Below are 14090 nucleotides of genomic sequence, written 5' to 3'. Positions count from 1 at the left end.
AAATATGCCTTATTAGAAGGGTATTGGATTTATTGAAGAGAGGGTTGACAGTTGCCTTTATCAGTTTACACCTGTCTCCTTAGAGAAGAGGTTTCATCACACAGTTGTTTCTTTAGCTTAGCAAGAAACAGCATAATTTGATCCAAATTCAGCTTCGAACAGAAGCCGGAACTAGGTAAGAGAACTAGAGATAAGGACTAGAACTAGAGGTAAGATACAGCTTTTAACAGTAGTGGTAAATAAACAAGTAGACTCACTTGTCCAGAAATCTTTACCAGCTGAAGTCTTTAAATCAAAATAGATACCTGTCTTGAAGATACCCTGTCATTTAAATGGGGTGTTGATGTGGAAATGAAAACCTTCTGCTGTGCAAACATTCGGCTGATTTTAATGATCCTGTAGCCTTTAAACATGGGAAGTTCTCTCAGCTGGTACAAACAGAGGTCGGTGAAGCTGCACAGTTTATATGTAAAGACCAACTGTAAGCCTCAGTAAGCTCTGCCACCAGGACGTACTCCCATCTGGGAATTAGTTGGGTATCCAGATCACTGGGAAGGAATTTTCAGGGCAAAAATAGCCTTGTTCAGTTAAGGGAAAATAGTTTGTTCATGGGTAGGGGAGGGCCACTCTCCTTCCTCCTCCCCAACCATGGATGATCATTCATAGATCTCCAAAGACAGTCATAGATATCAAGAAACCTTTTTTCTGTTCTGTGATCCTTGGAGAGCTGTCTTTTCTCAACAAATGGAAACCAGGAGAAACCTCTGAGAGGGGACATGTCACGTGGATGGAAAATGTAACTGGTGAGATTTTGCACAGTGTATTAGCTTACTGCCTGATAGGCGGATTGATGGCAGAGTTTTCATGGAGTTAATTCTTCACTGAGCAGAAGTTATCTAATACAGATCTATGTATACTATCTTATATATACTATCTATATCTAATATATCTATAGATGCTTCTTTTCATCTCTGATCTGCACAGAATATCTCCAGAGATAGAGACACTGTTTTAGATAGAGGAAGGTGTTTTCTGCCGTTGGCAGGTTTTGCTGCCGTGACCTGCTTGAAGTAGGCTTGCTGTCTTTCAGGATTGAGCCCACTGGGAAGCTGACAGTCACAGTTAAAGCAGGCTCTGTTGTCTGAACAAACTCTGGCTCATTTTCTTCTGATCAAAAGTGCTTGGTGAAAGGTGCAGCTTGGATTCTTTAAAGCATCTCATTATAGGTTATATTTAGAAGTGGGAAGAATATATTATTAATTACAAGGATGCTCTAAAGCAGAGAAGCTGTTTAATCCATGCCCTTGATGAACAGAAAAGTTACTGTACTGAAGGAAGGTTATGCAATTAACAGTATATTCATTAGGTGTTCATCAGATATCAAACTACGCTTATCTTCAGGGTAGTAGTAGAATATCTGACAATTTTCTAGTTACTGCTTAAGTGATAAGAGTGAGAGACAAGAACTGCCGCAGGAAAATTTATATAATAGAGTTTACGTATCTCTTATCTACCAGTCTATATATATATATTATTTTACATCTCGTTTTACAGGCTAAGTACTCTCCTGCTGCCTTGGTGGAAGTGGGGTTTTCTGGGAAGAACTGGAGGTGGAAGTTGGCCCCACATATTTCTTGGCTTATGTGGTTGCTAAATGGGCACATTGTATAGCCACTTACTGTGAAGATCATTACAGTTTTTATTGTATCTTTTGTTCCCACAACACCCCTTTTACCAAGGTGGCTGACCAGTGGGTTCATCCCAGTATTGTAATGGATGTTTGCTTTGATCTGTTTAGTACTCTTAACTCCAGTCTGTGTACTGGCCCCATAAAACAGAGCCACCTTTGCAGAGGCATTTCTCTAACTTAAGTGATTTTTGCAATTACTTTCAGTACTTACAAAATATGATAAATTTTCTGTCTTCAAGTTCAGACTGACATCTGGTAACTGATTTTTGTTAATTGTGTGATGTAGTCTGGTGAACTGGTTTTTAAGTTTTGCTTAAAAACCTAATTTTGAGTTGAGCATTAATTTGCTTCAAAAGAAGTGGAGAAGTAGAGAGCGTAAATGTGCCAGAATGTGTATGAAATAAGCCTCCTTCTGAAATTTGTTTCTGGATTTGCTGTAATAGGAATGGAGCACTCTGGTATGCATATTATGGGGAATTCTAGAAATTAATATATGGGAAGAGAAATAGATAAATCAGTCGTGGTGCTCTGCTCAGCTGCTTGTATAAGAATTTGACAAGCAATCAAGGCGATTGTGGCTGGTAGGCTTGTACTATGCAAGATTTCTGCTAGTGAAAAGAATTCATTCTTTTTAGAAACTAATTTTTAACAGTCCAGGGTCACAGTGCCACAGATTTGAAGAGAGTCTAGAAAACTCTCTGTTGTTTTTGTATCTGTAAACCAAAAACAGTCAAATAACGTTTGATTCAATAAAAAGTAAATGTGTCTCTTGTCTAAAAGTATCTGTGCAGAAATTGTTCCAAGATGCTTTCAAACTGCTGAGTTGCAAATCACACAGGGAGGTATGATTGATTTATTGTGTGCTGCAATCTGGAGTATTTTATCACTGAATCTTTAGTGAAGAAGGATGATGTTAATAAAGCTGTAATGTATTTAGATCAAAAGCCTAGGAATAAAGAAAGAAGCACTACTGTATTACTACAGATCAGGAGAATGTAGTTATTACCTGTGTTTCTGTAGAGCATAGCTCTTTCGGCAGTCTCTGCTAAGTCAGGCCATGAGGGATAGGCTTCATAAGTCAAGGCTACAGAGTTGGGTCTGGTGTGCCCATGGGACGCCCAGGTAATGGGAATTAGGCTGTGCTACTTAGGCACACAGCTGACATGGCCAGGCTGATACCTGAATAGATGACAAAAGACTTGTAATAAGTCACACTTCAGTGGAGGAAGGCTAAGGCAGTTGTTCCCCAGCTGTGCACCTTTGCTCAGCAAGGCCATTGTAGGCCCTGAGAGCTGTATTCAGCAGCTAAATGCATCAATTTGTCAGCTGTGTGGCTGTGTGAGAAAGTTTGAAGTTGTTAAAAAAAAAAAAATCTATTTGCCCACAAGGCTTTGGAATCACTGATCTAGCGCAGTGAACAAGTTTTCCTTTCAAAAGTTGCATTTCTCAGGGTTAATTAGCTGACTTCCATTCATGCCTAGCTTGTGCCATCTTAACCTCCTGACTCTCATTTCTTCCTTGACGCTCTTTTTTTCTTTCCGTAGCATGTCTGTGTTTGAACTTCACTGATTCGCAGCTATGTTGCTATCAGTCTGTGCTGGGTCAGCTGTTACCTTTGGGTGTTTTATTCTCCTAAGGTTTGCCTGAATCAGAATTGCCTTGAAAGCACTGGGGGGAACACAGTGGATCATGATACATTTTAAAGGCTGTCTGCAGCCAGACATAGGTTTTCATAGCAGGCATCCCTGGATATAAGCAGAGGTAGAGGATCTGTGTTGAGGAACAGAGCTCTGCTCTCAACCATGCCAAAGATTGGAGTTCAGTTTGATTTCTGGGCTGTAGGAAAGGCAAATTCCTTCCCTCCCCCCCGACCTCACCCATTACAGTTAATGCAAAAAGGAGGGGAGGCTGAGCTGCATTACATCTGGCAATGTGTGCACAGACTGACAGGGTTGATGTCATTACGTTATTGATGTAGACAGTGGTGGGATGGGAGGTTTGACTGGACAATGTTGTATATCGCTCACGCTCAAACTAGCTGTAAAAACAATAGAGTTTAAAGAAGATAATTTCAGGATAGAAAAAAAGGGGAGTATTTTAACTGCCCTTCTTAAAGCCATTTCTTTGTTGGATTTTTTTAATCTTTGCTTTTGATTGAGTATGAAAAATGCCTCTCACAAAAGGGAATATTTAATAGCTTTGCTATTAGAAAACTATCTCTAAAGAAAACTATGAGTCCTGGGTTTTGCTAACAGGCCTATGTATTTGCTAACTAACAAAGTCAACTGTCAGTTTACTAAATTATTAAACTGTTTGAGATCAGCAGTGTACATTGCTGCTTTAGGTACACCAAGAACAGGTGGTTCTTCAGCTGTTCTTGTTTCTTACTTTGATGTCTAAGTTTTTCCCTGGGTTTATTACTAACATCTTCTCTCCTTTCTTCTGTGCCAAGCTAAGGGCACGACCAACTGATCCCTGAGATCAGAGATGCTCATCAGTGAAGGGAAAATAAGTAGTGCAAAATGATCTGAAGAACTCTAATATGGAAACTCAGGTTTTCAGTAGCTAGAGTAATGTCTTAGTGTCACAACTCCTCTTGAAGACAAGTTCTGCCCTGGCTTAGAGGTGGAGCAGAGAGAAGGGCAAGAAGGTTTGGTGGTTTCACAGGGAAGGGACCATGTTAGGGTTTCAACGGGGCGGGGTGAAGCATCCAGCCACTCTGACTTTGTGCCCATTCCTCTTGCTGGGCTACGTGATGGGCTTCAGTGGCATTTGTAGCACCAGCCTGTTTGAAGTCTCTGACATTGCACTTTTTTACCCATAAATACCAACAGAGGCTACTTTTGTGCTGATTTAAATGAGTACCTTGAACTCTTCCTGTAAGCAGATACAAGTTAAGGTTTTATCCCGCTTGAGTTTAAAACGGCTAGTCTGCCTTATGACTGCTGCTGATAAAAGTACAAAACTAAATCTTCTGTATAGCTATTGTCCTCTTAAAAAATCACTGTAGCAGTAATATCCTTTTGTGACTTAATATAAGGAAGTAAATGGCACCGTCGGCAAGGATATATTTTGATTGAATTCCATATTTAATGTTGGTCTCCAGGATGCTAGCTGGGATGGAGCAGTTGCTGGACCCATTTTGGCAAATTCTCAACATGGTCTGTGACTCGATTCCTGATTCAGTTGAAGTCGGCAGCAAATTTCTTGGTCTGGGGTTTTTCCATGAGTGTATGAACATTTCTCCATTTTAAGTCCAGGGTAAATCATGGATTTGTCTCATCCACAGAGAAGACATGCAAAGGGCCAAAGTTGGTAGAAGTAGGGGGAAAAGTTGGCAGATGGCCTCAGACTTCAGTTTGTCAAAATCCCCTTTTTGTTCCCCTAAACAATGAGGGCTGTGCTTCATAGTGATTAAGCTAGGCACTTGCCTGTCATTACAGGGCTGTATTAATTTATTCTCTGGATTAATCTGAGTAAACATTTCTAGTGACCATATGGCTGTGGTGTCAGGAAAGATATAAAACTCTGCAGCATTTCGAGGTGGCAAGAGGTTCATGGTATCTCACATACCTACACACACTGTAACAATGTTTTACTCAGAGACTACACCAACCTTGTTTCTGTTGTATACCTCTTCTGCCTTGCCACGTGGAGTCTTACCCTTCATGCTCAGCTCTGCAACAGGATCAACGCCTTCTAGCACTGTCATGTCACAAGTAGGTGGTGGTCATAATTGTTTTGTATGTTACTGTTGTCCAGAATCTATATAAGATAGTAGTAAAGATTGGAATCCCTGGGTTATGTTACATCTCATTCAAGTTTATTAAAGGATTCATGCATCTCTGACCAAACCAGTGCTTAGAGGCATTTAACTAACGTCTAAAAGACATCTAAGTACTATTGATCATAAGAAGCTGGGCTGAATGAGCTACATGGAGTACAAAGGCCAAGACAGTCCAAGGGCTGACCTCATTGAGGAATTGCTAACTCTCTGTGCGGAGGTGTTAAGTGTCCCCTAGGAAGGGAACTTTTTTGTAACAAGTTGCTTGGGCATAAAAGCTGTTGTAGGGAATGAGCCTTTACAATATATTCTTGAATTCTCATGTGTGTAATGGCAGATAACGAAATGTGGTTTGTTTGGGAGCAGAAAATCCTTATTGTATTGTGTAGATCTTTCTCATACTTAAAAACCTGTCGTGATCTCTTAGAAACTGGTCTCTCTGTGCTCAACCAGCCTTGACAGTGGGGGAAGGTCACTGTGTATTGTACAGACACCACTAAAACACTGTCATTTATGCTAGATTCTTAAAAAAAAAAAAGGAATTTAATGAGGCTCAACAACCTATATCCTGACTGTTGTTAAACATCTGATCTTAGTTTGTGAATTCTGAAACTTTAGAAAGTATGACCATGAAGATAGGCTAAAAACAATTAAAATGCTTCCTGACTCCTACTGAAAGTACTGCAAGTTTCCTATCGTTTGAGGCCAAGGAGGATTGTGAAATCAGTTTGACCTCCTGTTTACCATGGGCCATTAACATTGACTTAGATTTACCCGAAATGAGCCAAGTGACTTGAATTAAAGGACTTTAGTTCTCAGCAGCAGGGCCTGTGGGGCCTATCAGGTAGAGAACAGAAGTGCCATCAAAACAGTATCTTGCAAAGCTATGAAATTAATTAGGTGAGACATGCTCAGATGATTGCAGCAAGTGAGCATTTGCTATGTTTACAGAAAGACAAAATCAGCTGAAGTCCTGCCAGTCTGACTGAGGGAAGGAAATGCTTTTCTTATCCAAGTGTGATGGTAGTTTTGATTTTTAAAATGGGTGAGTATAAGACATAGCAATCAGGAATCTAAGAAAAATTATGTGCTGGAAGCCCAAGAGTACTAGCCCTTTCTGTCCAGCATGCTGTCTTGAGCTGTGCCAATATTCAGTATTCTGGGAAAGGTTTAAAAACAAACCATAAGTGTGCCAGGATAGCTGTGAACTTGGGTAAAGAATCCCTTCCTGACCCATGCAGGTGACTCAAGTTGTGGGACATGAAGCTTAGTTATTCGTTACTATAAAACCTGATGCTATTTGTCTTTTCAGCCTACTATAGAAATATCTTACCTCTTTACACTGTGCTCAAATATGGTTTATATTACCTATTAAAACTACTGGCACTACCCCTGAGAATAATTTTCTTCATTGAGGTTGTTTGTAGTGTCTGTGTTTGAAACATGCTTTTCCCATAAAAGCTGCCTCGCTTATTCTGACAGTGAGTCTGTATTTCAGTAATTAGGATTAATCCTGGGACTTTGAATTCCTGATTATTTCACTCTGATCTCAGAGGTGATAATCACCAATGTGATAATCTGCACAAAAGCAAGGTACATGCTATCTATTTTAGATGTGCTGAACCCTTTGTACACTAAGCTTATTTTATCCCTTCAGTTTCTAGGTAGAGAAGGAGTTGGAGACCCATCGAGGACTCCTATCCCATGCTGTTGTAAAGAAGCCTTTCTGACAAGCAGACAAGAATGAATTTAAGGGCTGTACTATGCAGTGCCATGGAGTTAAATCTGTGTAAATCCTTTTCCATTCCCCTGGGAACTTCTGAACATAAGTCACCATTAAACAAATCGCACCACAGAATCTAACTTTTTATCAGATATATCAACTGTTAATGCTGTTTACTATATGATTTCTTGACCTTTATAATATAGTTTTAGTAGCCTTTCCTAATCTGTCCTTTGAGTCACTTATAGTAATTTATGTTCAAAATGTAAAGGTAATGGCCGTAAGTTAATTATCTTCTTGTGCAGAAAGCATACGTTTTCATTGTTTCTCTGCTTTTGCATGCTCCCACAAAGATTATTGCATGTAAGTGTGTTCTTACATGTTCAAAAACGTAGAGTCAGGTAGCAGCCGTCCAAGTTCCCAGGTCCTGGGAATCAGTGTTGTCAGTATGCCCCAATTCTGACCTGAACAGACCATCCTGTGCTAGCAGATGGATGGGTCTGCCTCCTCTGTCAACAAAGGCATCAATTGTGGTGGTGGTTTGGTCTCATTCCAAGTCTCTGAGTGCTGTAATCTTAATTCACTTAAGCCACTAATCATGACATTCATTTTGGCCTGGGCTGGTTTCAACTGGAAATGTAAAGTTGCCTTTATTTTCTCAGTGATCTCAAGTGTATGCATAATACAGATGTGGTAAGCAAACCAAATACTACTACTGGATGCAGTTGCACCAGCTTTAGAAGTTGCAAGTTCATATAAAGCTTGCCATCCCAGCAGGCTGATGCTCGTAGTGTGTTGCTTTACATGACAGAAGGGGAAGTTCACTGCAGAATCCTAACCTTTGTGGAAACAATTCTTTGATTAACATTCCCCCTAACATGTTCTGTCTTTGTGTATTGTTAACACATAGATCCAAATGCAGGCACCCAGCGAAGCTCTGGGTTCAGGGGAGTTCCTGTGTAGTCAAAGTGTGTGTGCTCTGTACACCAATGCCAAAGAAATTCCTGAGACACATCCACCATGAATGTTGCTGTCCCCATGCAAACACTTCTCACTGTAAAAGAGGCTCTTGTTTGATATTGTTTGGTTTGGACTTAGCTTGGCACAAGGAGGAGATAAGGGAGATTAACTAAATATAACAAATCAAGGAGGAGATAAGGGAGATTAACTAAATGTAACAAATATGATTATATAACACTCTTTAGCAGAAAATCTGATGTGTCTTGCAGAGTTAAGTGAAGTAAACTAAGGCAACATCAACTTGTCCTGAGCTATGGAGTGAACTAGTGGGTGAACAGGGTAGAAGCCAGTGTTCCTAGCACCCACGCTGAGGTGGGAGAAGAGGCAAGGGAAGGAAAATACCAGTGCAGACACACCTTCAGCTGTGATAGTAATTTAAGTCAAGATGGATTTTGAAATGTTTCTTATGCACCCTGAATACTTCAGTGGGAAAGTATCAGATGTGTCAGGAGTGAGTGTAGGCTGGGATATACGTTATATAGGTGTGTGTGTATAAAAAAAATGACTATATGTGCAAACTTGTGACTGAGATGTTTTTCCGAATTGCAAATCTCCAGGAATTGGGAACTCTGATTTCTGAATTTCCCTAAGCAATCTCTACCTGTCAGCTCCCTTCCTCTCTTCTGAACAGTTGCTTGTTTAACATTTGTGCTTGTTTTGGCTGGAAACATAGAGGTACTAGTCCTGTACACGGGCAGGTATGGACATTTATTTTGTTCTTGGTACATCTCTGAGATAGGACTGCCAGCTATGACAAAAGAAGATTTAAGTGCAATATTTGAGGAGAGGAGGTCCTTGTTAAAAACTATTCCTTTAAAAAAAACAAAAACAAAAACCACACTAAACCATTGCTGGAGGAAAGAGGGAGGTAGGAATTTTAAGTTTCATAATAAAGGTAGTAGTGGAAGTTTTGCAGGAACAATTTATTGGCCTGTCAGAAATGGATTAAACCATTTTAGTGTGGTATTTTCTCTGTTGCAGAATGAAGTTTTGGGTTGGGATTTTTCTTCTGAAGAACCTGGAGAAAAACACGGGGGGCAGTCTGGAGAGGATGGGGATTTATTTCAGCAGATATAGAACTGTTCAGACCTGTAAGATGATGTTTTTCCACAAAGGGCGTTCTTTTCAGTCTGCTGATGAAAAGTCCTGTGGGTTTCCCACCAGTAGAAGCTGCTTAATTACATTTTGTGTATGCTCTTAGAGTACCTGTTTGGTGAGAACCTGACAAATGGTCTTCTGAAAGTAAATCAATTCTGTTTTCTTGGGCTTTCTTGAATATACATGATGTCCGGAGCCTGAAAAGCACAGCAGTGGCACAAGAGGAAGCAAACAGTGGGGCGCCAGTTAGGCTCTATGGTTCTCTGAAAGACTTTGTAGCCTCCTGTAAAGAAAAAGAAGAATGTGCCATTGGCGGTAGTGAGTAAATGGAACCTTCTTGTCGTCTTTGCTCTTGTCTCCTTATAAATAAACCATTGTTGTCCATCCTTGGCATTTGCAGTTCATTGTGATAAATTGTCTTGATGTGTCTGACATTTCAACCAAGTTGTTTAATGGTGCTTTTCTGAAAAGGCAGATCTTGCTATAACTCGCATTGGTCCAGAATATATCCAGGGTAAGAGCACTCACCGTCACATACAGTGCTAACCCTTTCCTTTCTGGGTGGATGAAGAGGAAAGTAGGAAGTAAACATTTTGGTCATGTAAGCCCAAAAGGCCTGGGTTTATGTAAGCAGTATGCAGAAACAGAAACGTTAAGTTCTGGATTGCAGTAGCTAAAAGCCTGTTTCATAGTGTGGACAACAACATTGAGTCCACTTGCACTGCTGCAGCATTTCTGGGGGCGGGGGGAGAACACAACTTGCTGAAATAATGCAGAAGTATTTTCATCAAAATTTTGCTTTGAGTTTTATGCAAGATCTCCTGTCTGTTATCTGCCAGTGCTTACAAGTTGTTGGCTTCCATGCAACAATTGCTTCGGTGCAGAAACCACTGGAACACAGAGATTTGATGAACTGTGACCAACAGCAGCTTCTGTTGCTGCATCCCTGCAAGTTCAAGCTTTGATTTACATTTTTTTAAATGTCTGTAATTACTCTGTCAGCGAGATGATTAACACAGAGATTGCTTTCCATAAATAGGACTCTTCTGTCCATACCTTTCCAAACCTTTCAGCTTCCCAAAGCTATTAAGCATCTGCCTACAGCAGCTAAGAAAAAGTAATGCCCATACTTAAACTGTGACCAATAAATAACCTTTTTGCTGGTTAATGATCCCAGTGTGTTATGATACCATTTTATAATTATATTTCACCTTCTTCAAAATCAGGTGTGTGGAAAGTGTTCTCACCTGTCTTGACCCACTTAGTTCTCAATGGAGATTTACTATGAGGATGAAAAAGCTGGTCCTACTTGGCACCAAAACAAATTTTCCTTTCCATCACCATAGCAAGAAGAACAATTTTTTGGGATGCAGACCAATAACCTGATGAACAAATGTCTTCGTGACTTACTTTGGTCTCCCAGTTTTCCCAGTATGCCAGTCCAATGCAAACTTTGTTCTTAAATGCACTGCACAAATGCAGACAGGAGACAAACTTTCAAAGTGCAAAAGCATGGAAATCCATTTGGAGTAATAAATCTAGCGAGGAAAGTTATTTTTCTCATATATTCTAAGCATGTGTTTGCTTATGGTAAAAACTTGTTTTAGAGCATGGGGTGGCCTAGAAGCAAACCTCATCACAGGGCCCAACCTTGAATTGAATGGGGGGGGAGGAGAGGGGCTCAGCAGGGTGAGAGTGCTGTCTTGTGCAGCCATGTGCAGGGTAGGGGGAGCTGTGACCTCCTTGCCCCAGCAGCAAACTCCCATCTGCCTGGCCCTCTGAAGCGGCTCCTCAGCAGCCAGGGTTTGGTGGTGAAGCCATTTGGGAGAGGGCAGCTGGGTTTTGGTGGCCATGGAGCTGCGCGCTTCAGAGCTGAGAGGCTTTGGAGGCCTTGATGGAGGAATGCAAAGCCCAGGTAGCTGCTGGAGACCCCAGTCACGTCATCCTTCTGTACGGTATTTGTGGCAAAAAGCCCTGTTTTCACAGATGCTGCTTGGCCAGTCTCTCAGAAGTCAAGACAGCCCTGCTGTTGGGGTTGGGGTCCCTTCTCTGCAGCCAGGCATTGTGCCTCTCTCGCATCCCCAGGCCTCCTGTGCTGCCTCATATGTGTGGACTGTTGGCCATCCATGTCCCTTTCCCAGAATTTGCTGTCTTCTTCAAGTTGCCACCTTTCTCCTCAGAGGGGCTGATGGCAGTGAGGTGAGGCCTCTGGCGCCTGCCTTCCCTGGCCCCTGCAGGCTCCTCCTGCCAGAGTGCAGTCTGTAATCCTTGTGTGGCTCTGTACAGAGGTTTAAAAAACAAAAAAAAGTAAGTTACGGTGACTTGGCTACACATTTTTATTTTTCCACGCAGTGTTCCCCAGACTCACACCTATGCATGTGAGGGCAGGGTAAGGCTGGCAGAAGTGGTATTTTGGGGTGCGAGCCCTCTGTGCTGAGAGGATGTGGTGCTTCTAGGCCAAATGGACCATTTAACTCCATTTTTTTCTTGTTTGAGGGGGCTGCTGGTTGCCAAACAGCTGCCACAGAATTTGTTTTTCTTTCTGTATCCATGAATATTACTTGGGCATATTTAAGGATGGTGCACCCCAGCATACAACTCAGGGGATGGTGTCCAGAGCAGCTTGGCTGCAGTGAGGCATGCCAGCTTCCTCGAGGGTGAGGGCAAGCACCTTGTTTTACACCATTTTGCACAGTTGGCAAGTGACCTGGTTTTCAGACATGCTATCTGACTTCTGTGGAAAGACGCGAGTGCTCAGTGCCACGGAGCGTCCCAGCAGTTGTGCATTATAAACGTACAGTTTAGAGGGACCAGGGCCGAGGGGAAAATGTAGGACATGGGTCCTGGCCTGTGGCAGGGCACTGATCTGAGCTGGCAGATGTGTTGATCCCAGTGGGGTGGTGTTGTGGAGCCTTTCCAATGTCAGGTGATTTTTATTACTGACCTGCTGGTAAAATAATCAAAAAGCCTAAGTGAGGATCCCTTTTTCCCCTGACTCTGCAGATCATGCAACATTCATAAATGTTATTTAGGTATGCAGTGAGCAAATTTCAACAAAAATGCTGTCTTGCCTGAGGGTTATAAAACTTCATTACATCTGTTATTAACTGTCTGTCTGTGGCAGGACCTAATTTTTCTTGATATATTGATTGCCTACAGCTTCTAGAAACTGCTTCTTACGGCACTTCAAGGTGCTAAGGCAGAGAAATTCTGGGATTAAATGGCACTGCTTTCGAAGTCTCTGATTGATGCTTTGGGGCTGTAAGATGCACCTCTACAGCCTTCTTGTGCAGGTGGAAAGGGAGAGGTATAATTTTCACCCTCTTTTGCTCAGCACTTGGGAAGCTGTTTGACTTTGCATAAATATCTTTACCAGGGCAGGGTAATGTGAAAGTTTTAATTCAGAATTTAGGTTCCTCCCTTTTCAGTAGATCTACCGCCATATATAGCGTTATCATCATTAATACCAATGGAAGAACTATTTGAAAACATGTAATTTTTTGAAGAGAGAAATTGGTCTGTTTAATAAGCAAATCCCACCAAACTGGGTGATGATTCCAGAATACTAAACAATTGTTTAAACTGTGGAACATTATGCATTCGAGCAGCTTTGTCACAATAAACATAGATCTGTTGATCTTTACACTAGTATGGAGAAAAAAAAAAAGGAATTTTGGCAATGCAAAATAGTTATAAGAGAATGAGCTTCACAGCTTACTTGGTTCCAGATAAATTTGGCAGATTTTTTTTTCATAGCTGTATTCTTGCATGTACTGGGGGTTTTGCTTCTGCAGGTCTTCCTGTGTCTCCATGTTAGATCACAGTCACTGTTAATTTAGGTAGTTACGGTTAAGTTTGCTTAACATGTGTGAGTTCATGCTTATGCTTGCCACTTTTTCCCCAGGTTTACTGACCATAATCTGCCTAGATCATTAAATTTAGAAATTGCCTTGCAATACCAAACATGTAAGTAAACCCTTATATTAAAATTAGGCAATTTGTTTTTCCTGACTTAATTTGAGGTAGCATTTTCAGAGTAGTTTTGTCCAGTACTACTGCTGCTGTGTGCAGGGTGCTAGTGTTTTAATAGCAAAAGCACAGTGTACTGGGGGTTTGAGGCAGTCACAAACAGGCAGTGCTGTTGCTGTATTGAGCATTACTTACACTGAGTATTCCAGCAGTCCTTCAACCAGCCCTAGGTTCTTAGTTGAAATCCCTGTTGATCTATTGAACTCTGTAAGTTCATTTTGGTTGAGTTAAGCCTGAAAATAAGAGTGAGGGGTGGTATTTGTTTTATTTGCGTGTTCCTGTACAGTTACGTTCCTGTAAAGGATTGGCTGGGTCAGGCACAGGCTGGAAGGACAGGAAGGTCCTTGTTTCTGGGGAAGCCTGTGCAAGGACACCTGATTCAAGAGGCAGCAGCATGTTGCAGAGAGGAAAGTCACAGCACAAAGCTGGGCACTTCTAGCCCACGCACAGACTGAGATGGCAAGGAGAAGGTGGGAAAGGGCCACTAGGCCCCAAGTGTGTGTAAAGAGCCATGGGCTCTATGCACACTTTGTTGCAACTTGGTGCCACTGGGACAGCCGGAAGCAAGAGCCTACCTGCAAGGAAATGCTAAGTAGGAGAAGTTGCATACAAATCTGACTTCTGTTCCTCTCCCCTAATTCCTTTGAGTTTAAAGTTAAGTTTCTGGAGTTTTGTTGAAATAAACAGTGGCGCTTTTCTTGCCGCCGCCCCCCCCCCCCCCCCTCCTCTTTTCCCCCCCTCCTAAA

The 14090-nt window shown here is 41.6% G+C and overlaps 1 protein-coding gene across 1 annotated transcript in view; it reads left to right on the top strand.

Annotated features, from left to right (window-relative positions):
- The window catches only part of LRP8 (LDL receptor related protein 8), an 82731-nt gene that overhangs the window by 23154 nt on the left and 45487 nt on the right, over positions 1 to 14090 (top strand). The gene's annotated exons all lie outside the window — the stretch shown is intronic.

The sequence above is a fragment of the Aptenodytes forsteri genome, unplaced genomic scaffold (assembly GCF_000699145.1).
Source record: "Aptenodytes forsteri isolate BGI_AS27 unplaced genomic scaffold, ASM69914v1 Scaffold119, whole genome shotgun sequence".
Classification (NCBI taxonomy): domain Eukaryota; kingdom Metazoa; phylum Chordata; class Aves; order Sphenisciformes; family Spheniscidae; genus Aptenodytes; species Aptenodytes forsteri.
The sequence above is the reverse complement of the archived record's forward strand: the minus strand, read 5'-3'. Positions and strand labels throughout refer to the sequence as shown.